Here is a 25,916-nt window from a genome sequence, read left to right on the forward strand (position 1 = left end):
ATGGCCAGAAGAATAAAATTTAAACCTAGTAAAAATAAGCAAATAGATAGAGTAATAAGTGAATATAGATAAATGGAGAAGACAAAAAAAAGGGAGAGAATCTGCTTCCTCAGTGCTTTAAAAGCTTATTCTAAAATGGTATTGATTAGATCCTGCCAGGTTTGGAAAATTTTCTGCACAGATCCTCTTAAGTGAGAATTTTATTTTTTCCAATTTCAAATAATATATGACATCAGTTACCCATTGACTTAAAAGGGGACAGTTAGGATTCTTCCAGTTGAGCAAGATAAAGCTATGTGCCAATAGTGTAGTAAAGGCAATCACAGTTTGTTTGTACTTCTCCACTTTAAGCCCCTCTGGAAGTACACCAAACACAGCTGTTAGTGGATTAGGAGGGATTGTGACACCAAGGCCGTCTGAAAGGCATTTAAAAATTTTGTTCCAAAATGATGTTCTGGGCCTGCACCAAACTAACATGTGACCCAGTGACGCTGGAACTTGATTGCAGCGTTCTCAGGTTGGATCTTGCCCTGGAAACATTTTGGATAATTTTAAGCAAGACAGATGTGCTCAATATATAATTTTTAGTTGAATACTTGTATGCTTTGCTCATATGGAGCTCGAGTGAATTCTCCACTCCTTTTCTGATATGTTTGGGGAGAGATACTTTTCCCATTGTCCTCTTGGATCTTTGAAAGGGAGGGACTGTAAAATGGTTTTATATATTGCAGAGATTCTGTCTAAGTCCTTGAAACTGATGAGTATTTTTTCCAGCATAGAGGGAGGTGGGAGATGAGGGAAATTGGGCAGGTTGTGTTTAACAAAGCTTCTAATTTGAAGATAGTGAAAGAAATGTGTTGCTGGAAAGTTAAATTTTGAATGTATTTGTTCATAGGATGCAAAGACATTGTCTATGTACAGATCTCTAAGTGATTTAATCCCAAATGTTTTCCAGACATTAAAAACTGCATATGTTTGCGATGGTTGAAAAAGGTGGTTCTCGTGCAGTGCTGCCACCGATAAAAGATTCTCTATCTTAAAATGTTCCCTACATTGGTTCCATATTCTGAGTGAGTGAAGCACTATTGGGTTATTAGTATATTGGCAATAATTTGCATTTATTGGGGCACAAAGCAAGGAATATAAAGATGAACGGCAGGATTCTATTTCTATTGCAGACCAAGCCTGCATATGTTCATCTATTTGTGTCAATGTCCAGGTTTTTATATGTTATATGTTTGCTGCCCAGTAGTAAAATTGAAAGTTAGGCAGAGCCATGCCACCTTCTGCCTTTTGCCTTTGTAGGGTCGCTCTTTGGGTACGTGGATGTTTTGAATTCCAAATAAATGTGGTTATGGCTGAATCTAATTTCTTAAAGAACGATTTATTGATGTATATTGGAATATTTTGAAATAAAAAGAGAATCTTAGGGAGGATATTCATCTTAACAATGTCAATTCTTCCAGCTAAAGTGAGATGAAGGGTTGACCATCTATGCAAGTCTTGCTTGGTTTTTTCCATACAGACGCCAGAATTTTGTAAAATTAAAATAAAAGCTTTATATTTACTTGTAATGTTTACCACTAGATATTTGAACTGATCTGCGATGATTAAAGGGAAGGTGTCCAATCTAATATTGTGTGCTTGAGAATTCACTGGAAAGATCACACTTTTATTCAAATTAATTCTGAGACCAGAAATCTTTTGGAATTCTGTTAGTGCTGTTAGGACTGTAGGCACAGTATTTTGTGGGTCTGATATATACAGTACCATATCATCTGCATATAAAGAAATTTTCTGTTCAAGTCCTTCTCTGATAATCCCCTTTATCTCATAAGCATTTCAAAAGTGAACTGCCAGTGGCTCAATGGCGATTGCAAAAAGTAGTGGTGACAAGGAGCATCCTTGTCTGGTACCACGTTCTAGTTTAAAGTAGTCTGAATTAATGTTGTTAAAACAAAATGGTATACAGTAGTTTAATCCATGCACAAATGTTTGGGCTAAACCCAAATTTCTCCAATGTAGTGAAAAGGTAGTTCCATTCAATCATATCAAATGCTTTTTCTGCCTCCAAGGATAATAAAATCTCTGGGATATTTGACTTTGCGGGTGAGTATATTACATTAAACAGGCGTTGGACGCTAAATGTCGGCCTTTAATAAATCAAGTTTGATCTTGTGATATTACTGAAGGCAGCACTTTCTCCATCCTTCTAACTAGGACTTTGGAGAGTATTTTAACATCATTATTCACAAGTGAAATTGGTCTGTATGATGCACATTGTAATACATCCTTATTTTGTTTGGGAAAGATGGTGATTGATGCTTGACGAAATGTTTGAGGTAGAATTTTATTGTCTCTAGCTTCTGTTAATGTTGCTAATAGAAAGGGAGCTAGCTGAGTGGAGAACTTCTTATAAAATTCGGCAGGGTAGCCATCAGGGCCTGCTGCTTTCCCACTCTGAAGTGACTTTATAGCATCTAGTAATTCTGGTAGCGCCAGAGGTTTATCCAATTCTTCTGCACTAAGAGTATCTATTTGTGGTATCTGTAATGCATCCAGAAATGCATTAGATTGTGTCTTGTCTTCTTTAAACTCAGTAGAATATAAGGATTTAAAGTAGTCTCTAAATGTGTGCATTATATTTTTATGGTCAATGATTATGTCTCCGTTTGTGTTGGTGATTGCTGGGATTGCATTGCGAACTTCTTGCTTGTGGATTTGTTGAGCTAAGAGCTTATTAGCTTTCTCTCCGTGTTCATAGTAATTATGTCTTGATTTAAAAATGAGTTGTTCAGTTTCTTTAGTTGTTAAGAGGTTGAGTTCTGAATGCAGAGCCTGCCGTTTCCTATGAAGAGCCTCACTTGGATACCTGGCGTGTTCTTGATCTATTCTAGTAATTTTGTTGGTTAGCTTTGATACCTGCTTGCTTTCCAATTTATTTCTGTGGGAAAGATATGAGATTATCTGTCCTCTTAGGAAGGCCTTCAGGGCCTTCACTCCCAAGGGTCCAATTTAGAATATCAAATCAACATACATATCTATGTAATATCCATGAAGAGACAGGAAGAATGTGCAAAAATAACCCCAGCATTAACCAGGCATGGCATCTGGACTCAGGATGCTGGATTTGTGAGACAACAGCACTGACCACTGTGCCACTTTTCCACGTGTGTGGGGTCTGCTTAAATCACTTAAGCTAAATACGGCATATTTTTACCTATTATAAAGTTACATGTTTCCTATCCTTGTAATTTCATTATTTAAAAAAAATATTAGGTCCATTTGAAAAAAGACCAACTCAAACGTGACTGCTGCATTCACTGTTTTTGCTATGTTCGAGTTCATTCTATTTTAAAAAGTATTTCTCTCTCATAAATTGCTGCTGCAGTTTGAATGTCAGCTATATTTTCTGTTTTCATATTTCACAATGAAGTAAATAATTACTTGGTAATTAATATTTCTTGTCTTGAAAGCCACATTTTTTTTGGCTTCTGTGGGTACAAAAGGAAGATATGAAATGTTTCTATATTTTGTTTTACACAGTACAGAAATCACATATTTAATTACTTAAAAAATATGCAATTTAAAGAAAATACACACATTTTTAAAAATTCAGCAGAAAATGGTACAGCTTACTGACAATGGCCCTAATAACTTTGGCCATGACCCTATATTTAAAAAATAGTTGAATGAGCCCTTTAAGACAAGAAATCATTATGCATATAGGACACTAACGTGTTAAACTTATTCTTGTAATTCTTGATGGATCCTTTAAATTGGTAAAATGCAAAATCATACTTGTTGGTGCATTGCCATGTGTCTGGAATGGACAGAATCTGAGTGGATTGTATTCATTCTTCTCTCCATTAATCAAACCCACCTATCATTTAGTAAATTACTGTTGCCAGCATTTTAACAGTATGCTTAACAGCAAAAGGGATGAATAATACACTCAGAGCTTTGAATAACACAGTCAGGTTTCCTTTGATTATTTTATGATGTCAGTCCATAGAAAAGTCTGGAGGCAACATAAAAACTAAACAGAGGACAGAACCCAGTCTGCTATTCAAACCAACTTTCTGTTGCTAATAGCATGATATCAGGCATCTACTATTTTAATAGATTATTAATCATGGAAGAGGAAAGAAAAACTAATTTTGTATAACATTTTTAACAGTTTTCTTAGTTTAAGCCAGTGTTTTTATTGTTATTTGAGAGGCATGGCATTTGACTTTTCAGGTAAACATCTATTATGTCCACTTTTTATAGGATTCTTTTTCTTACCTGAAGCATTTGTCATTTAATATGCAAGGATCCCCCTTCATTGTATTATTAAAGCCTGTCATTATTTGCAGTTTCTGTGCAGGATTCTGTAGTGCTTCTGGGGAAAACAGTTTTAGACACTGTATTGATTAATAGAAATATCTGTTACAGCAGACACAACTCTTACTTTTACAACTCAGGTATCAAATGTTTGATAAGATCAGATCTATGAAGCTGAGAGTGCAATAATTGTTTTGTAACTCAAAAATACTTAAGTACTTAAACACTTAATACAGTATGAGAACTACCTGAGTGATGCATTCTGAGAAAATTATAAACTTACATCATTTCCTTCTTGCAATTACCAGCTCTCAATTTCATGTTTACTTCTTAATACATTAAATGTGCTAAAATTTGACTTTGTATGCATTACATGCATTGTTTTGGCAAAATAAAAGTATATTATGAGGCCACCATCAAAGCGCTGGTTCATCTTGCCATTATTCTGATTCTATTCACACTTGATCTTCAAAACAAGTGAACAACAAAACAGTATATAAATACAGGTGAAGTGGGCAATTAATTTGAATAAATGACACTTTCTTTCCTCTGTTATACTTGTATTATTCACCTTGTTTGCCCTTTTAGGCAAACTATTGGTGGTTTGCATTTCCACTGCTACAAAGACAAATTCATACTAGTTCTACAGTAGATCTTTAATGTTGGTCAATGTAAATTATGAGTGACCCCCCAGAGGTTGGTAAACAGAGATAGTATCAGATTTACAATAGCCCATCGCTGAGAAAGTATTTCTAATACAGTATAATCACCTTTATAGAAAATGTCTTTTGTAAAATATTAGGTAAAATTAATAGTGCTTATGAATAATTATAAATGATTTACTTGGGTATTTATACATCAACAGATTCATTTAGGTATTATCACTAGAACAGTGGTGTCTGTGCATATACAATGACCCCATCCTCCAGCGGTTGGCACTGTTGTGAAAAAAAAATGTAAAAATTAACAAACATTATTTATTAATTTACCATATTGTTAAATGCTTAGCGCACACTTAGTTGTCATAATCAAATTTTCCGGTTTTTCATGATTTATTTAATGCAGTGTCTTATCTAGAAAAATATATTTTTAAGAGTATGGGAAATTTCCTTTTTGCATGGCACTACTGGCATTTTCCATGTTGCTTGAACTGTCTTCTACCTTTGTTCATGTGTGTGCAACCTAAACTTTTCACTTCTGATTTTAGAGAACTTTTAAGTGACACATTGGTTAATTTTTGTGACATAATTTAAAGGGTGCATGAACTTTTACATTTCACTATTTTGGGACAGTCATCATCATTATCCTAAATCGCATCAATTACTTATGTATAATACTTGAAATTTATGAATATTCATTTGTGCTTATGATTTTAGTGTTGAGTATTTGTTGCTGAGATATTTTCAATACCATCATTTGTTCGATTTACATCATATGTACTGAATATATGTTGATATTAATTTTGTACATGTTTTTAATGGCATTGTTCGGTTGACATTTTATCATCACTGGTGCTGGTAGCCTAACACATTGTGAAATGTAATGTTTCTCCTTCGCTTCCTCCCACAAGGTTTACTGGCTTTCCTCGACTGCTCTCGAATTCCATTACTGACAATCCATCTTTCCTTAGCTCATTCTATGTGACTATAATAATGTTTACTTGGCTATGTCCACTGTTTTCATATTCATGTGGCTATCTCTGCCTCACACCACTAACTTAAGTCTGAGGCAGTACAGAAAGATATGGTACCAAGTCATAAAGGTATGACGTCTGATGTTCTGTGTAGTTGTTGCTTTGTTGCTGCACCGGGTTCAAGTAGAGGATTCTTCTTGTGTTGTAGTACACTCTTTCTCTTTGCTACATGCTCCTTTGTTTGTGGTATGCAGTGCTTTCCCGTTAGGCTCTTCACTGTGTCGTCTGCAACTTCATAGGGAGAATAATTCTATTCTGGCACAAGTATTTAGAGGCTGAAGTTTCCTTCTTGAAGTGATACTTGCTTCTCAGTTTTCTGAGCCCACTTTCTCAGTGCTTTGCTTGGCAGGCTGGATCTCAGCTTTCTGGAGTTCAAAGAAGAGAGATTGTCAGAGCTTTCATCTCCACAAAGAGGGAATGGCTCATCAGCTTTCTGGTTTCAGAGACAGGTTTTAGAAGGTCATTTTGGAGAGTGAGATCTCGGATTTCCCCTGAAGCAGAGTTCCCCAAGAAAGTCTCTTGTGAGAGCCTCCAGGCAGTTTAGTGAGTGTTGTGGTGTAAAATTTTGCATATAAGTTGATAAATATTTTGCATGTCTATATTTGTAACTTATAATGCTAATTGTATATCAAGTCTCTTTGTAATTTTACAACAGAGTTGGGGGAAGTGCCTCAAACAAGTCTGGCAAGTGATTCTCTGCAGGACTCTCTCAGTCAACCCCCGTATGAAGGCCAACTATCTAGCTGACAAGCTTCACCTTAACAAATGGTTTTGGGTGCAGGTGTGAAGGTATTCTGTGCCCCATTGGTCTGAAGTATGGCTGTTTGGCATTGGCTTGTATCAGAAGCCTTTAAGTACCATTACGTCCTATTGGCTTTAGGGTTTGGACAGAGAATCTATATATTTGCTTGCTTTACCCCTCCCTCTCTCTCTTACCAACTGATGAAGGAGCATCTCACACACCATGAACTGAAAAGGACAACTCAGCAGAGCTCGGCAGCCATACTGAGGCAGGCATGCAGCCTGTTCTGAAGAAAGCTGACCAAAAATGATGCCTTAACTAGAGACATTTAAAGTAACTAACATGTCTGTGTGCCACCTGAAACTACACATCAGCATTTATCAGGTTGTATGGTTGCCAGTATTCACTTGTACTTTGCATATTGTTATTATTTTTGAATATTATCAATAATACATTATTTAAATTGTAACTTAACTCCTGCTTGTCTTTTACTACACCTTATTGCCAGAGGTTATAAATGTAGAAGGGAAGGTGGAGAAAAGTTATATGGTACAATACCTTATAAACAGTGGCAAGTCTGTAAGATATGAGACATTCTGACAAAGGCTACATATTAATAATACAAAAGGGGAAAGTACTAACACAAAACAGTAAGACTGTCTCAGAGTTCCTCTGATGGGAAGAGTGTAACTAGTTTATGAAGAATGATCACTTCCAGTTGCAAAATCTGTGTCTTTTAATAGGATGTCATTCCTTCAAATTATAGGTCTTCCTCTGAGTCAATTATGCATCTGCTGAGTCTAGAAGTTTGCAGAGGGCTCTGTGCTAAGATTTCAGTTCAACTCTGATTTACACCTACGAAGAGTTCAGTTCCTTAGTTTTGAATGCAAACTGGAGGAGGGTGAACCTGGATGTATGCATCCCTGTTAAATGCTGTGTTAAAAGGCCTGGTGTGACACTAAAGTCTAGCACAATGTGTAATGCCAACTTTATCCTACAATACTGAAACCCAATGCATGATCCAAAAATCTTAACCAAAAACATTATTGGCCCTGGCTCCCTGAATAGATTTCTCATAACATCCACAAACTTCGACACCCATGTTACTGTGGGACTGACTTAAATGAGGTTGCCATGACAGTGAAACACAGTAGAAACAGTATGTTTGTGTCAGCTCACAAAACAACAAAATGGTGCAATAAGAGTAAAAAACAATGAGAAGTTCAAAACACAAAAGGCAATCGAAATGAAAGCAACACTTAGATCCAGAGTGAACAAAATCCCATAAAACATAATACTGCTCTTGCTTTTAAATGAAACTTTAATAATTCTAATAAATACTTCTTACATTGCCTACCTCCATCATCTAGTTGTTTACGCCATTAAAATGCCTTTGTGGGATGTTAAGATACTCTCCAAAGTCCTTGCCAGTAGGATTGAGAAAGTTTTTTCTTCGATAATATCCAAAATAAATCCAAACTGGAATAATTAAAGGTAGACACTTACAGTAGCTTCTAGTCTTCGTCGCCTGTTTAATGTAATATATTCTCCCACAAAGTCTAACACCCCGGAGATGTTATTATCGTTGGATGCAGAAAAAGCATTTGATATGGTTGAATGGAACTACCTTTTCACCACATTGGAAAAATGTGGGTTTGGCCTGAACATATGTGCATGGATTAAACTGCTGTATACCAGTCCAGAAGCTTCAGTTTTTATTAACAATATTATTTCACACTACAGTGATCCCCCGCCTATCGCGGAAGTTACGTTCCAGACCCATCAGCAATAGGTGAAAATCCACGATATAGAAAGACCATATAAATACACATTTTTTTTATAATTTAAGCCTTAAAATACCCCTCCCACACACTTTAAACACATGTAAACTTATTAAAACACACTTTATAAACACATATGATACGTGTATGTCGGGCTAAGGATATGAGTAACATCTCTCTATTATAAAAAAAATCTTGGCATGTAGACCAGGGAGACGAGGCTTGATCTCCTCAGAAGACAATTTGACATCCCGCGAGAGACATTTTAACGGTCACGCAATACAAGGCAGTGAGACAGAAGGACAGCTGCTGTACAGGCTTTTAAATGATCGACGCGCAGAGCAATAAACAGAATAGACATCTTGGCAGAAGCAGCGCAAAGCCAGTAGTTGATTCGTCCACTTCTGCTTAGCGTGTATTCAGCTCCCTCCCCTCACAATGTGAGTGGGAGAGACGCAAAGTGGCAGGAGCGTAGCGCGCCTTCCGGGGGGGTTGAGCGAAGCGATCGAGACCTGATCATCTCGGAGAGACTTTGACGACACGCAAGACTAGACATTACATACTTAGGAAGCAAAACCCCTAAGACGGTGACCTTTGAACGTCACGCCCTACTTACAAACAATTTAAAACAAGTTCACTGACATCTAACCTAGCAGTTGTTGGAATGCATTTGGCAGATAAACTTCAGGTGCTCCCAGCTCTTAAAACAACAACAAGCAGAACACACAGCTTGCCAGCAACAGCTGTAGCAAACCAGCATGCGTTCAGCCCTCACACCCCCAAGGGTACTACTCCTCCTCCTACATTAGAGCGCTAGCGGCAGAGACGTAAAGTGGCAAAAGGACAGCTGGTGTACAGGCTTTTAAGTGATTGACGCAAAGTGCGACAAGCACAACACACAGCTGGCCAGCAGCAGCGGCAAGACACCAGCTGAACCAATCGCATCTCTTTAGCGTGCATTCAGACCCCCCTTCACAACACTAGCAGCGTTATAAGTCCCGCAAGAAAGAGATTTAACCACACCCAGGGCAGGAAATAATGGACAAATATTGTTTTTACAAAAGTTTTAAAGTAAAAATGAAAATAATGCATATGTAACAATTCCCATGAAAATAACAATCTCTTTAAATTGTTCATCCGGTAAACCAAACCCTGGGTTGGGCAAGTGAAGCACCCTAGTAATAATAATAATATTGATAAATGCGCAATGTAGCGGGGGTGCGATAGCTGAACCGCGATATAGCGGGGAATCACTGTACTTCAAACTAGAACGTGGTACTAGACAAGGATGCCCCTTGTCACCGCTGCTTTTTGCAATCACCATAGATCCACTGGCAAGTTCACTGTCGAAATACTTATGAGATTAAGGGGATTATCAGAGAATAACTTGGACAAAAAATTTCACCATATGCAGATGATATGGTACTATATATATTATCCATCCATCCATTTCCCAACCCGCTGAATCCAAACAGGGTCACGGGGGTCTGCTGGAGCCAATCCCAGCCAACACAGGGCACAAGGCAGGGAACCAATCCCAGGCAGGGTGCCAACCCACCGCAGACTATATATATTAGATCCGCAAAATATTGTGCCTGCAGTCCTAATAGTACTAACAGAATTTCAAAAGATTTCCGGTCTCAGAATTAATTTGAATAAAAGTGTGCTCTTTCCAGTGAACTCACAAGCACACAATATTAGAATGGACACCTTCCATTTCATCATCGCAGATCAGTTTAAATACCTAGGGGTAAACATCACAAGTAAACATAAAGCTCTTTATCAACAAAAATTTGCTGTCTGCTTGGAAAAACTTAAGCAAGACTTGCATGGATGGTCAACCCTTTATCTCACTCTAGCTGGAAGAATTAACATTGTCACGATGAATATCCTTCCTAAGCTTCTTTTTCTATTTCAAAGCATTCCAATATACATTAACAAATAATTTTTTAAGAAGTTAGATGCAATCATAACCTGCATTTATCCGGAATTCAAAACATCCACGACCCTACAAAGACCTGAGGCAGAAGGTGGCATGGCTCTACCTAACTTTCAGTTTTACTGGGCGGCAAATATACAAGCTATAAAAACATGGACATTGACACAAATGGATGAACATACACCGGCCTGGTCCACAATAGAAATAAAATCCTGCAGAACTACTTTATATTCCTTACTTTGTACCCCAGTAACTACAAGTAATCTCTAATATACTAATAACCCAATTGTGCTTCATTCAGAATATGGAAGCAATGTAGGAAGTACTTTAAGATAGATAAGCTTTTATCTGTGGCACCTCTGCATGAGAACCACCTTTTTCCACCCTCTCAAACGTACGCAGCTTTTAATTTCTGAAAAACATTCAGGATTAAATCACTTAGTGATTTGTACATAGACAACGTCTTCGCATCCTATGAAGAATTACATTTAACCTTCCAGAAACACATTTCTTTCACTACCTCCAAATTAGAAATTTTGTTAAACAAAACCTGCCCAACTTTCCTCACCTCCTACTTACTTCTGCTCCGGAAAAAATATTGATCAGTCTTGAGGACTCAGACAGCATCTCCGTAATATATGAAAACATTTTAAAGTCCCTTCCTTTTAAAGATCCCAGAGTACATTGGGAAAAGGATCTCTCACACAACATTTTGGAAAATGAATGGAAGGCAGCAATGCACAGAATTCACTCTAGCTCCATATGCGTAAAGCATACAATTATTCAACTTAAAATCATATATCGAGCACATCTGTCTTGTTTAAAATTGTCCAAAATGTTTCCAGGGCAAGATTAAATCTGTGAACATTGCAATCAAGTCCTAGCCTCACTGGGTCACATGTTTTGGGCCTGCACCAAATTAACATCATTCTGGACCAAAATTTTTAAATGCCTTTCAGACAGCCTTGGTGTCACAATCCCTCCTAACCCATTAACAGCTGTGTTTGGTGTACTTCTAGATGGGCTTAAAGTGGAGAAGAACAAACAAACTGTGATTGCCTTTACTACACTACTAGCACATAGACTTGTCTTGCACAACTGGAAGAATCCTAACTCTCCTCTTTTAAGTCAGTCAGTAAACAATGTAATATACTACTTGAAATTGGAAAAAATTAAATATTCACTTAGAGGATCTGTGCAATTTTTTTTTTAAACCTGGCCGGATATAATTAATAACATTTTAGAATAAGCATTTAAATTGAGGAAGCTAAATCTCATACCCTTTTTATTCTGTTTATGTACTTATTTTTTCTACTATTAAAGTTTTACTATGCTAGCCTAGCTCTCTTTCTCATGGGTGGGGGTTGAGTTGACTTGAACCTAGTTTTGCAAAACTTGACTTGCTTGTATGGAATTGTGTTTGATTTTAATAAATTTAACAAAATGTTACAAAAATGCCATTGTGGAAAAAAAGAAGATACATTATATTTTTTTCCTCTAAATGCTGATTTTGTAGGAAAGAGCAAAGTAAATTTTGGATAGATTACTGGTCTCTGTCTATGACTGGCAGTGTAAATGGTTAGCCAGCTTATTGGTGTTCAATGCAAGATAAAATAAATCACAACATGCCTCAGTATATCACCATGTCTCATATCATCAATCATATGTACCTTTGAACAAGTTTAAGTTTCTGGTAATTTATGAAATGTCCATCTGATTTATTACCCATGTTGGTATTTCCTGAATTAGAAATGTTCTTCAAAAATGTTTCAGCACATTATTTAAAAAATGCAAATTTATAGAGACATCTCATGTGCCTTACTTATACTTTCTTTGCCCCTCTTTTTCCAGTGGTCTGCATTCTGAGTGAAAAAGCCTGTTTAGGACAATCTCTTTTACATCATCACCTGCAAACCAATAACTCTCCTAGTCATACTGTTAATTTCTCTTTAATTATACTTCTTTTTGTAAGATAGATGGCCCAAGATCTTCCTGCTCTACACAAGTGGTTGAACATGACAGCCATCCAAAGCACTCTGCATGTGTTATACCTGTTTGCATATTTTTCTACATGTTTGTCATTTGTATACAGTTAGTGAAGTGAAGCATTATCCGCATACTGTGTGCGTCAATAGGTGTGAATTTCAGCTTCACCATGACACTTCACTGACTTCTTTGATGTGAATGGACAGAGCCAAAGCCTTATTCATGCCTTGGCAACAAACTGGCAGACTAAGGGTCACAATGTAGCAGAAATTAAGTAAACCACCTCACACAAATTGCTTGGAATCAAAAAAGTTTGGGAAATGCATGAAGAACCTTAATACATTCATTTACATGATGTTGAAAGATCATTTAGGAAACATTTTCCACTGAAAAAAACAACACCAGGAAAAAGACAAGCTAACAATTTACATAACACTTTCAAACAAAATGGAGTAGTAGAAATTAATGCTTGAAATTGTTTTTTTTTCCATCAAGTTATGCATTTTTTGCTCTATCTTATCACTTACCTTGATACAGTGACTGGCTTCTTTAAATTTAATGAAGAATTTTCATCCTAGGCAAAATCATTTTTTATGATAAATTACAAGATTAACACAAAGAAACAAACTTGATGAATCCAACAAAGCCATGCTAACACATTCATATTGTCTTTCTAAAATTATGTGTTGTGTTATATTACAGCCAGGGTTTTTTTCCCTTGCTTATATTTACTCACTGTTTTTATTGTTTTTGTTAATTTTGACTTATTGCTTTGTTATTTCAGTTTCACTTATCATTTGTTATTTGTATTCTGTCTCCTTAAATGTGCTACATTTTCTTGTACTTTGTGGATGAATCCCTAGGAGGCAGGACCACCCTGATATCACTCCTGCTGGATTCTGTCTCTTGCTGTTTAAGTCTCCCAGATAAAGGATTCAGTAGCAGTTCATTTAGTTGGTATTTCTACTTTTTCTAAAAGGATTGCTTTTTCATTTGTTTTGCTAGTTTATAAATTTTCTAACCTTGTTTCCTTGGATTGCCTTTTAGGCACATTCTTTTTGCTTTTTTCATCCATCTATCCATCCATTTTCCATTTTCATGACATTTTTCATTTATATAGATTTATGGTTGCCTTTTGTTTATAAACCAGAGTTTTTCAAGATTTCTCCCTCTTGTGGAGCATGTTTTGATATTTTCAATTTTAAATAAACATTTCTCTATTTTTGGGCCTAGGAAGGCTGAAAGCCTGCTGTTATTACAGTAGTTGGAGTAAGCTAGACTGAACCTCTTCAGGACTGGATAGTAAAGAGTCTGGCCTGCTTTTAGAGGTCTTTTAGGAGGTTTCACACCATTTTTAATATTTTTGTAACTCCTGAACACAACGTGATGGAAGAGCCTGAACCCTTGGTGGATTTTTTTGTGAATTTTATGACAGTAATTCCATCCACATTAAAGGGATTTTTGCTCTATTTTTATAACTTATTTAAATGTTTGTCTGACATTGTGATTTGTCAGTCAGTCAGGCATTGTCTAACCCGCTATATCCTAACACAGGGTCACAGGGGTCTGCTGGAGCCAATCCCAGCCAACACAGGGCACAAGGCAGGAAACAAATACCGGGCAGGGTGCCAGCCCACTGCAGCATTGTGATTTGGATTCATTTAAAATTTTTATCTCATTATTCTGAACTTTTTAAAGACTTTTTATTCTCCTTTATAGGTATATTTGCAGTTACAAAGTATTCTCAGTTTTCCTGGCACTTTCAGTTTTTTTCACGGGCACAGCCATTTTATACATTCTTTTAATAAGGACATTACCACACACTTCCTGGCTATCCGAGGTAGCAGCTTCTACTAAAGATGTTTTTATGTATGTTTCTTTGTTTTTAAATTTCCCAGTTTAGTTCATTTTGCTTTGTTTTCTCTACCATGATTCCTACTTAGTGTGTTGGCTTTGTTTGATGTTTTAACTGACTTCCTTATTTTGACTTTGGCTTATTTTCTTGACTACATTTCATCTTCTGGCCCCAAATCAAATCCAAGCTGCAGTCCTGTTACACCTAGGCAGGACACTGGATGAAGAATGAGGGGAAAACAAATTGGATGCACTGACTTGTGTAGGCTACATTGTTACTATGTTACTTGTTCCCAGATTTCTTCAAATTTTCATTAGTGCATCTTTTTCAGAGCAAGTATCATTCAGTAAGAGGAAGCACATAATTCTTATCTGCTAAGATCACATTTCCAAACTACAGAGATGTCTGTCCGTCCTATTTTCATGCAGAATAGGGAGCACAGCATTTCTGATACAATACGCTTGAATGGAAACCAAGCCTGTACAATAGTAAACCATATCAAAAAGTCAATTAAAAAATCTGAAACTACTTATGTCTTACCAGGCACATATCCAATTGTATGCTCACAGAGTTCGAAACACATATATTTTGACTATTGTTAAATAAACCATTTCTTAAAAAAAAATCTTCTTGTGCATCCATCTTCAAATATATTCAAATGGGATAAAGTATTAGAATTGAAAACCTGCCATTCCCCCTTCAATTCAATTTATTGTCATACACTGCTCTTCACATAGAATTTGCTCAGAGCACACAAATTTACAAATGGTAAATAGAAACAGAAATGTAATAATAGTCATTATAGTAGTAGCAGCAGTAACAGAAGTACTGTCATGTCTTAACTGTTGCTACTGGAAATTTTAACATGGTTTTATGGAAGTGTTTCCAGAGAAGGTGAGAGGTTGTGCATAAGGTGAATTCAGATGTTACCGAGGTGTATAAGTGAAGAACTTCAAATTTCATCAAGCGTTTTAGAGCTGAATGAACTAAGCACATCAAAACTTGTCTTATGTAGCACTAATACTGGTACTGTCATGTGTACAAAGTAAACAAATTCTTATATGCATGTCCTACCAATATGCAACATGTCGTGACTCTCTGGAGCCATAATATTAAGAATGTATTAATTTTAATTTATAGACTCTTTGCCTTAACATTTTATTTTTTTAATGGTTTTTAGTGTTAGCAGCATATGCAATTTCCATACATATGCACAAAAATTAACAGTACTGTAATGGCAAGATGTGTTAACTTTGGTTTGATTGTTTCAAAATGAAGAATGATAAAAAAAATAAACCTAGTAAATTATATGAAAACAATGCTGAAAGAAGATAAGATCATTTGGCAGTGGAGAGCAGGAAAACAACTAGTTATTTTTATAACATATGTATAGTAAATTAAATAAGGGGCTCTTCTATTTGTGAACACAAATCTTTGAGAATGTTTTCTTTTAATAGTGGCTGCTGCTAATATGTAATCACATTCACCTCCTATAACATGATAATGGAATGAAAAATAAATTGCATTTACTTTTAATAATGGACTACATTTGTGAGTCCAAATGGCTAATAAGAACACAGGAAAATGTTTTATGATAATGAGAATATTTGTTTACTTCAGCAAAGGCGGGAAAGCAAATCATCTTCTGTGCTTTTGTGTTCCGTGTTTTTTCCACTGGCTAACTCATTATCAGCAAAACCGACAGGACAGAAGGGCCACACTACAGGATACAGCAACTATTTTATAACTCATTTCATTTAATTAGTTTTAAAAAGTTTCATGCAGTCAAACTGTACTACATTTCTTTGTCTCTTTGCCTTTTACAACCCCTGCTCTTTTGCTAAATCTTTGTAGGAGAAAGATGTTGCACTTTTCTCTGCTTTCTTTGTCTCTCTATCTTCCCTTTTGGAGTCAAGTGCCAAACCTCTGACAGTTTGAAATCGCACATGCTAAAGTCCATGTGGTATAAACATACCAAGGTTTGTTATGGGCCATTTTTAGTAAGATATGTGAAATAATTACATCAACATGTGCTGACAGGTATTGAAACTGCAAACTGTCTAATAACTAACTGTGTGAAATAAAAAAAAGAACTGGTGTTGGAAAAAAGAAATAGTATTACAGTTAACAGCATAATTCATTTTGCAACATGAATTTCACACAACTATGGAAATGCTATTTCCTTCACATTTTGAATTGTTTGGTTTTGGATGGCAACACAATATTCTGTTTTGTTTGAGTGTCCTCTGTAAAGTGATTTTTCTCTTCAGTTAATTTTGATAACATATTGTATGTTTTGACTTTTAAGACTTTAGATTACTATTTTGGAATGGTCTTATCGCAAACCTTTAAAACCAACACCAACTGCACACTTTTGAACACACAAGGCCAAGTTATATTCATTGACAGTTCAAACCAATGAGTCTTTAAAATGTGGAAAAAGCTCAGGCTCTCTTAAAAAAACTTGTGAACATAGAAGGAAATCCCTCAGACACTAAGCAAACAGGAGGGGTTTGAATCCTGGATCCTTAAGCTGTAATACCGATACTTCATAATAAAAATCCATCCATTCAATGAGGCCGGCTAGTCCAATTTTAGGGCTGCAGGAAGTCAAAGTCTATCTTATAAACATCAGTCTGTGATGCCCCATACAACAGAACTCTTTCAAAGACTAAATCCCTAGGTTTCTGACAAGTAAGCAGGAGACAGAGACACAGACACACAAGATGTTTGTAAAAGCACAATTCCTGTTGTATTCCGCAGAGTGTCAGCTATTCATGAAACAGTGTCAAGCAATTATTAAAACACAGTTCAATGCTATGACACAATTAAAAAAAGCAAAAAATCAAAGCAAGTAACTTTATACAGTATTTACAATGAAGAAAAAGAATAACAAAGGATCTTCTTCCTCTTTCAGTAAACACAGTTTGAGAGGGTTCTTTCTTCTGGAAATGAAAAGAAAAATAATCAGAAATCAAAAAGTCAAAACAGACAGAAAAATAATGTACACCACCAAAAACCCTGAATACCTCCACGAACTGAGGTGAATCTATATAAACATTCACCGGCCACTTTATTAGGTACATCTGTTCAACTGCAAACACAAATATCTAATCAGCCAATCACATGGCAGCAACTCAATGCATTTAGGCATGCAGACATTGTCAAGATGACCTGCTGAAGTTCAAACTGAGCATCAGATTTGGGAAGAAAGTTGATTTAAATTACTTCGAATGTGGCATGGTTGTTGATGTCAGATGGGCTGGACTGAGTATTTCAGAAACTGCTGATCTACTGAGATTTTCACGTACAACTATTCTAGGGTTTACAGAGAATGGTCTGAAAAAAGGGAAAATATCCAATGAGCGGATATTTGATGCCAGATGTCAGAGAATGGCCAGACTGGTTTGAGCTAATAGAAAGGCAACAGTAATTCAAATAACCACTCAGTACAACCAAGATATGCAGAAGAGCATCTCTGAATGCACAATATATCGAACCTTGATGCAGATGGGCTACAGCAACAGGAGACCACGCCAGGTGCCACTCCTGTCAGCTAAGAACAGAAAACTGAGGCTACAATTTGCACGGGTTCACCAAAATTGAACAATAGAAGACTGGAAAAACATTGCCTGGTCTGATGAGTCTTGATTTCTGATGCAACATTCGGATGGTAGGGTCAGAATTTGATGTCAACAAAGTATTAAAGTAAATACTTTCATAACTTCACTACCTTTTACAAAGGATGCTATGTTTTGTTGAACTGCATATGCTAGCTACTCAATCATGCTCCTGTCTCTTTGTTGTAGTGTTAGACAGCTGCCATAACATTGGTTCTTTTGCACCTTGGCATACGTTCTCGAGGGAACTGCACGTCAATGCGTATCCTTGCACCAATACAATACAGGCCCTTACTGGAGCGCTTCATTGCTTTATTCATGGTAAATATATTTGTATCAATATCTATTTACATGAATATGCAGACTATGAATAGCTATTCAGTCTACATACAGATGTAAACTATGACATGGCCCATCACACAGACATAATAGGGAAACAGCTCTGCATAAACTCATCAGTCCATCATAGAGGACACAAATGCAATTCTTCTAACAGTCTATTATAAATCATAGTATTCAGTGATGGACAGTCTTTTCTGCTTAAAGATCTACTTTGCATTTTCTTATATTTAGAATAGAAATACTACCTTTGTTATTGATGACAGTTAAATCCCAAATTATAAAATAAATACGTACTGTGCATACATACATTAATGTCTCCACTTAGTCCAACTGGGAAGTGTAAGGATTAGAGTGCAATGTAAACTTAGCCTCTTTTTATATCACATTTCTTCAACTAGGCCTATATATATTTATATATATATATATAAATAAATATGTAAGTATGTTTTGACTTACGTGATGCATGATATTTCTTCTTCTGTATGACCTGTGTAGTCATAAAAAGTGGAATGAGTGCTGAATTGTTAAGAGAATGGTTGTGTTGAGAGAAACGGGCAACTTGTGTATGGCATTTTACTTTTCATCCTAGTGAAACAGTGCAAACTCTGAGAATCTAAATGACGCAATAGACCTTTAGCAAAGCCACACAATGCTGGTAGTGTTTAGGCCCCAGCGTCTGGTCTACTGTCAGGGTTCTGCTTTGTATTTTGCAGGTCTAAGGCCTTCCAGGTTTTAGGCCCAGTGCCAGCATCAATTAATCAGTAACGATGTACAACAAGGCAATAATAACAATAATATGGCTGTTAAAATGCAGATCACTAAAAGACACTGGCTTTGGAATAAGCTGACTTTTGACAGTTCTAAGATTAAGCTTTTCATTTATTTGTGGTGATATTTGTGCGGTTTAATACGAAAATGTAATTCTTCATATTTAAAATTGATTTTGACATTTTACGGATTAAATATACGTTAAATTTTAAGGCCCTTTAACAAGAAGGAAAACCATGCTGTTCAAAAACCCAAAGGAAGTAATCTAAATGTGTGTGTCACATTCACAATATATGAATAAAAAGCAGATACAAGTTTTTAAATACATGCCTCTAGGGTCAGTCTTGTTTGTATTTCACAGGGCAATTCCATAAGCCATAAATGGTGAATTTCATTCAGAAGAATTATTTAACAATAAATTTTAACAACCACAGAATGTCATGTTTATTGCATTAACTGGCTAGTAAATTAGTTTAACTGCGTTTCTAGGTTTAGAGTACTAAAAAAAACTTTAAAGCTTTTATTCCACAAACTTAAATACTAATGAATTGTTGCAACTGTTTTGCAGATGTTGCCTCAACCTGGCGAAGTCCTTGAATGAAGCTTTCCATTTACCATTTGATTCACATCCTCACATATAGTTGAAAGTTCTGGGTAGTAAGGAGTCAGAATTTGTGTACAAGTGGCCACAATATGGGAGGACAATAGAGTAAACTGTTGTTCCTTAAATGAAGGGAATCAGTTAACATGGTTTGTGCATAGAGTTAGGACCATTCCATCATTTGGATAGATATAACAGGTGTGATTCACTGGGTGAAGACCCACGAAAGATTCAGGACATGCTGTGGGCATTAAAACTCTCGACCTCCTTCCCCAGGAGGAACTGAATAATGCTGCTGAGGGCATTGTAGTCTAATCTATTAGGTCAGCATGTTGTCACTGTGACCCTAGCTTAAAAAAGTGAATCAAAGCTGAAGTCATTTAAACATTACACATGTCATCAATATGATTAATTTTTTTGAGATGTGTGAGTAAGGCTCTGGATATTAAAAGAAAGTTTGCTAGTTCAGTTCATACCTCAAGCTTACAGTGCAACCCACCATGTAATATCCAAGTAACCCACCTCTTCTCCTTTAATAAAAAAAAACATAATGCGTGTCAAACATTGTGTAGTATCCTGCTTTTCTAATTCACTTTGATTTAAAGTGTAGTCAAATATACAATAATATTTCTAATTGTGTTTTATATTGTTGTTTGGCTTTTTCGTATCTAAAACTACTGTAATTCATATTACTTCTATATCTCCATACTTAGTACATATGTAACACTATCTATGTTTCCTTCAATCATTTATAATAAAATGCTCTTAATTTATGATACCTTTTCATTTTCTTGCTTTTTTGTAGATTTTGTTCATAATACAGTAAATGAACATTAACCTTTTCTTTCTGTAAAAAATGATATCTTCTGAGATAAGACAGCAGACAGTGTTGCTGCCTCAACATAGTTGGACTCTACTCCTACTAAAGCCTAAATTGACTTATATATGAAATTTGCATATTGTTCAGGTGTTCATGGGGATTTTCCTCCCACATTCAGAAAACATGCATTCAGGCTGACTGGAAACTCAAAGCTGACCTCTAAGTCAGTGTTCTTATTCTGATGGTGTGCAGAATTGTAATTCTCATAAGTTTATTTCATGTTGAAGAAAGATTATTGGTTTTCATACATATCTTTATAGAAGTCACAAGGTCTACATTTCTGTGATTGTTCTACGGTGAATTTATGTTCAGTTTGGACATCCTTCAAATTGTGTCAGTCCACAGCCAATTATTAAGGCAGCACAATAACAAAACATCTGCAATCTTGCACTCTACAATTATATTGCTCAATTCTGCTGCTCTGTGTATTCTTTTATCTGTCCTATATAAAAATAAATTAACAGGATGTTCCATCTAGTACCTATATTTTGTAAGCATGCTGCTTGCATTACTTTCTTATCTATCCATCCATCTGACGTCTGATCGTTTTTTTTCCATTACAGCCTTTTGGGGTGCTAGATATTATTTTCTCGTTCGAAACAAGTTTTTTTCTGTTTATGATCACACAACAAAATCGGAGTCAATAGAGTGTTAACTAATCAATTTAGCATTATTTCCTTTAACTGTGGGTGGACTCATTTCCCTGGAGGAAATTCATGCAAACTAGGAGTTGATAGACAATTCCACACAGAAGGCATCCTAGTCAGAAAATGAACTGGGATCTAAGCACTATGAGCCATCAAAATTATTATTCCTCCCTAAATAGATGTACAATTAAATTAAAATAATTCTGCCTTTTTCTATTACTTTCTCACAGAGTGACAGATCCACCTAGACTCTACTAGTCTAATAGAAAAGCCAGTTACTGTGAACCGAGTTAGTAAGTCACATCAGCTGGGCTATCAAGAGCAATTTTAATGTAAGGGACTTGTTCATTGTCCTTAATCGTTAAGACATTTACTTTTGTAGCGACAAAGCATGCTTTTAGAAAATCTTTCACTAGTCAAAAGAAAACCTTTTCTTGTAAGCCTGTTCTACCCAGAATCCCAGGTCAGAACCAGTATAAACTTAGTCTGCAAGGACAAAAAATAATGGTGCTAGTTAAATGGTAAGTTGGTAGAAGGCTCAATGACTTAAGGTGGGTCTAGCCAGGATTGGTTAAAAGGAACAAGACCTGAACATGAAGTGGCAGTTGGCTCCTTAACTATGATGTCAACTGGTCCAAGAGGTGCAGCAGGGAAGTGCAAGAACAGCATACAAGCAAAGTTATAGTGAAACTCTCTCTTATTCCACCAATTACATCCATAGACTGTGCCGATTCAGGAGACAGAGCAGCTTTCTAAGATGAACAACTTCTATCCATCCAGGTTGCATTGATATATTTTATCACACTCATTTTTGCTTTGCTTCTATTTTAGGTACATCGGGAGCCATACAGACGAGTATTTAGCCACAGTAGCAGTCTAACCTGCAGTGACCATAAGTGGTACTCCAGATGACAGCTGCATCTTTGTCACAGCCTGGTAAACATATGAGGACAATAGTGAGGATTTGGGACACTCTATTCAGGTCTATGTAATAAACAGTTTGAAACTGAGAACTGAATCACAGTAGAACCCCTTTACAATAATCCAGATTCAGGCAACACAGTTCATTTGATTTGCCCTTGTTTCAGAATGAATTACTACAATTATCTCATTTACACATAGAACTGCAATAATTAAATAGCAAAATATACCAAAGAATATACACCAAACACCATTGTTTGGTGTTTTGCTATTGTTGCTATTTGCTTGCTACTGAGGTGGAAAGGTGCACCATTAACCCAGTTACATTATTATAATAAACCTATATATTTTACTTTGAACAGTTACATACATATTGCATTTATGCGTAAATATACATAAATATTTATATTGTGATGAACATCATGGATGGTTCAGCATAATAATGAATGGTGAGCTTCAATGGATGGTATCCCAACTAGGATGGTTGGTGTTTCCTTTTCAGGTCGAGAGGCTGATGTAATGAAGGGAGAGAAGAAGACTGCCTCTCAGGGAGATATGTTCCCCCAGTATGCTGGGTGACAGCATCCTTCTCCAGGGGTTCCCAGGTTGACACATGCAGTGCTACACTGGAAATGCCTGTTGTGGACTTTAGGCACCACCAGGAGGAGCTGCCAGTAGAAGACTCCCCTGTCCCACTGTGGTGCTACCTGACTAAGAATTGCTTCAGGGAGGCAATATAATGGCACTGGAAGAACGCCTTGATCATCAAGGCAAGTCAGAGTTGAGAGAAAATGTGGACCAAGCTCATCTGGAAAGGAAAAGAAAGCTGAAGGAGTAATTGAAGATTTCTGGTTGGTGCGTTGACAGATTACTCTGGTCAACAAGCATTTTGCTACTGGGATTCTTTCACCTGAAGTTTAACAAATTTCACTTGCTGACTCCAAATCTGAAAACCATTTTCGTCCAGCACGTCCCATTTTTTAGTTATGGAGCTCCAGGTCTTAGACAACTACTGTAGGGTGACTGGACAGTAAAGGTGATGCGTTTCAGCATTTAAGAAATCAGTTTGGTCTCAAGAAAAGTGAAGCCAAAATTAAGGAAGGTGTTTTGTTGGCCCTGAAATCCGTGAACTAATGCTTGACGATGAGTTCAAAAAGAAACTGAAGCCAACTGAATCAGCACCCTCATTCGTGCGGGTTGTCCAGAATTTTCTTGACAGGCACAGAGCAGAGAATTATACTTAGCTTGTGGAGAATATGCTGAAAGTATATTAGCTTGCGCAAGCCAGAATGTCACTGAAGATGCATTTTTTACATTCTCATCTCAACTTTTTTCCACCAAATCTAAGCGATGTCAGAGAAGAGCATGGGGAAAGATATAAAGGTGATGGAAAACTGATATCAGGAAAATTCACTCCGAGCATGATGGGTGACTACTGTTGGTTCTTGCAAAGAGAGACGGATGTGCAGTGCAAGTGCAAAAGCGAGTGCCTCCAACATTTTTGGGCACACTGACCTCACTTTTATGTCAAGGTAAATTGACATAAACATGTTTTAAAGTGTCTCTGGTATCGTCTTCTGGTTTGTTTACAGAATAAACACATTCAAACAATTTTTGTGGGACAGAGTTCAAACTCTAGATATCGTGTTGATACATTATTATATATTGATATTCAAAAGTGTCAAAACGGCAATGATGTGTATCTCAAAAATCTGATGTGCTAGCTTAATTCCGATTTCATCTATGAAATCAGTGTACAAAACTTAATAGAGAGCTGGTCTGAAGTTCCCAGTAGCAAACAAAAAATAATTTTTGTAGACTAGTGTTATTTGGGATGTGTTGACCTATGTAAAGATACTTTACTTAATAAGAGGGTCTGTTTGAGTCTGGGACTTGTGTCTGTGTAGTTATGATCTGGGTTTGGAGTCTGTGATGCCCACTAGTGTCCAACGTTCCCTCTAAGCTGCGCTAGCGTGCGCTGGCGCACCAACTGTTTAACCTTGGCGCACAACTTTTAATCCTAGCGCACGTGGCGGCCGATTTGTTAATTTTCGTAAAATCACGTGCCGGCGGACTGCGGCCTGGCGGGAATCCTGTTGCCTGCGTGACTCGGGAGTCTCGGGCTACATGATTCAATCGGCATAATAACGAAGTAAACTTTGGCCTTGGGCGAAGTTGGGCCTTGGCTGGTGTAATATGGCATGTGACCGGTGACCGCGTGATTGGTGCACTTTCCCACCATTCAGCTGGTCTATATTTCAATTAAAGTCCATGATGTTGTCTACTGAAAGGTCGGAAGTTCCGGTCCGGTCCAGTTCGCATTCATAACGTTCGTTAAATTACTGTTTTCGCAAATTCGCAGTAAAAAATAAAAATTTGAACTTTACAATTTCTTTTCATTATTTATGAAAATGTCGAAGCGCAAAGCTCAAGATGAACTGCTATGTAATGCGACAAAGAGAAGCCGCAATAACTTCAAGAAGGAATGGTTAACAGATTATTCGGTTGAAACCATCCTGCCAAATGGGTCCGGACATAAGAATGTGAAACTCGGAGAAATTTTTAAATATCGTGAAACGGAAGACGTTGTTTGTACGTTTTGTCTTAAAGCAGGAGTTGACGGAGAATGGAGTTCAGGAAAGAAATGGGGTGAATGGAAAATTGATTACTTGAAGCGTCACGTAAGTCACAAAATTCATCTGGATGCTGTCACGAAACTTCGAAATCAGAATCGTGGATTCATACAAAATTTTTTAAAAGAAACGCCTGAAGATAGGATTGTTAGACAAGAATTGAATGAACGTGACAGATCGAATCCCGAAGCGGTAAAGGTGTTGATTGACAATGTTTTACTTGCAGTTAAGTTGAATGCATCCATGCTGTCTGTGCAAGAAATTCATGACCATGTGGCAAAATACACAGAAATTCCTGAATGTTGGAGAAGCAAAAATTATGCTTTTGAATTCATTGAATGCATTAACAATGTTGTAAAAACAGAAGTTTTAAATGAAATTAGAGAATCTGATTTCCACACACTTATGGTGGATGAAAGTACAGATATTTCTGTTTCAAAAATGCTGATTATGTACATCAAATTTAGAAAAACTACTGATAAAATTCATAAAACTGTTTTTGCTGGAATTACCAAATTGACTGCTTGTAACAGTACAGCAATAGTTGAGGCAATAAGGAGATTTTATAATGAGAATAACTTGGACATAAATCGCATGGTCATGTTTACATCTGATGGTGCATCTGTGATGCTTGGAAAGCATAATGGTGTTGCTGCTATATTAAGACAATCAATTCCTCACTTGCTAGAGCAGCACTGTGTAGCTCACCGAGAAGACCTAGGAATTGATGATGCTTGGAAACAGTTACCATTAATGAGGGAAATTGAAACTCTCATAAGAACAGTATATACACTGTTCAGTAGATCAAGTGTAAAAAAAAATAAATTTCAGGAAATGGCCAGTGCTGCAGACTGTGATGCTGTTTCATTTAGACCTATAAATGAAGTTAGATGGCTCTCAAGACACTTTGCTGTACTTGCCTTGAATAGGAGTTATGACATTTTGTTAGAATATTGCAAAGAACAAGTAGAAGAGGACAATGATCCAGTTCACCAATATTGTATTGATAAATTAAGCAAACCTGAATATCGTGTGGCATTACATATCCTATGTGATGTACTTGGTGAACTGGCAGAACTGTGCAAAATTTTCCAGAGAAGTGCTTTAACCACTGTAGAGGCATATCAATTTGCCAAAGCTAAAATCAGGAAACTGAGGTCTCAGTATCTGGGGGAACACGTG

Source organism: Erpetoichthys calabaricus, chromosome 5, assembly GCF_900747795.2.
Source record: "Erpetoichthys calabaricus chromosome 5, fErpCal1.3, whole genome shotgun sequence".
Taxonomy (NCBI): Eukaryota; Metazoa; Chordata; class Cladistia; order Polypteriformes; family Polypteridae; genus Erpetoichthys; species Erpetoichthys calabaricus.